This window comes from Branchiostoma floridae, chromosome 6 (assembly GCF_000003815.2).
Source record: "Branchiostoma floridae strain S238N-H82 chromosome 6, Bfl_VNyyK, whole genome shotgun sequence".
NCBI lineage: Eukaryota > Metazoa > Chordata > Leptocardii > Amphioxiformes > Branchiostomatidae > Branchiostoma > Branchiostoma floridae.
In genome coordinates, this window is record NC_049984.1 from 15,197,084 (window position 1) to 15,198,290 (window position 1,207).

Below are 1,207 nucleotides of genomic sequence, written 5' to 3' on the forward strand. Positions count from 1 at the left end.
TCCCGTCTAGCGAGCCCAACTACAGCCAGATCCCAGATCACTTGGCCGCAGCCCAGCGCCCTCTGCCTGCTTTCCCAAATCACGAACCCGGTGCACAGTGGCCTCCGCCTGCCCAACGACACACCTACAGTGAGATCCCAGATGATGAAGAGAGCGGACCCATGCCTTTCTATGATGCTGCCGCCGAGTTTTCCATTCGTGTCGTCGGACAAAATCGACGTTTCCGTCAGACTAACGACATTACCTCCAGCAGACACCGGTCTGGAAGACCCATTGCTAGTTATGGATCGGCAGTACAGACGAAATCCGAGCATAGTCCCTTCTACAGAATGGCTCACGAGGTCCAAGGCATAAGAGCCCGTAGACAGATGAGGACAGCTTTGGTATCCCCGCCTGCTGCCCAAAGTGTGAAGACCTACGTCAACACCACAGATGCAATCCTGTCCAGGGGTCAAGATGTCACGAGAGCTCATATCGCCTTCCTTACAATGTCAAATACTGCTCTCGTCACACCACCTAACACCTACTGGCCTTGGGAGGACCCAGGGGAGGGAACAAGTTGCACACCACAGCGTGCGTCCATCTCCACACTACCGAACACCTACTGGCCTTGGGGGATCCGGCCATGGATGGGAACCAATAACACACCACGGCGTGCGTCTCTCCCTCTCGTCACACTACCAAACACCTACTGGCCATGGGAGATTCCAGGGCAGGGAACCCGTAATACACCACGGCGTGCGTCCCTGCCTCTTGTCACACCACCAAACACCTACTGGCCTTGGGAGATTCCGGAGGAGGGAACCCGTAACACACCACGGCGTGCGTCCCTTCCCCTTGTCACACTTCCAAACACCTACTGGCCTTGGGAGATTCGGGAGGACGGGGGAACCCGTAACACACCACGGCGTGCGTCCCTTCCCCTTCTCAAACTTCCAAACACCTACTGGCCATGGGAGATTCGGGAGGAGGGAACCCGTAATACACCACGGCGTGCGTCCCTTCCCCGTGTCACACTACCAAACACCTACTGGCCATGGGAGATCCCGGGGGAGTAAAATCATTATACATCACCTTGGGTGATCCCTGGGAAGGAGTACATAACATACAACGGCGTGCGCCCCCCCTCTCACTACTTAACACGAACTGACATTGGGGGAATCCTGGTGAAGGAACCCGGAATTCACCTTAAAAAAACAACCCTGTA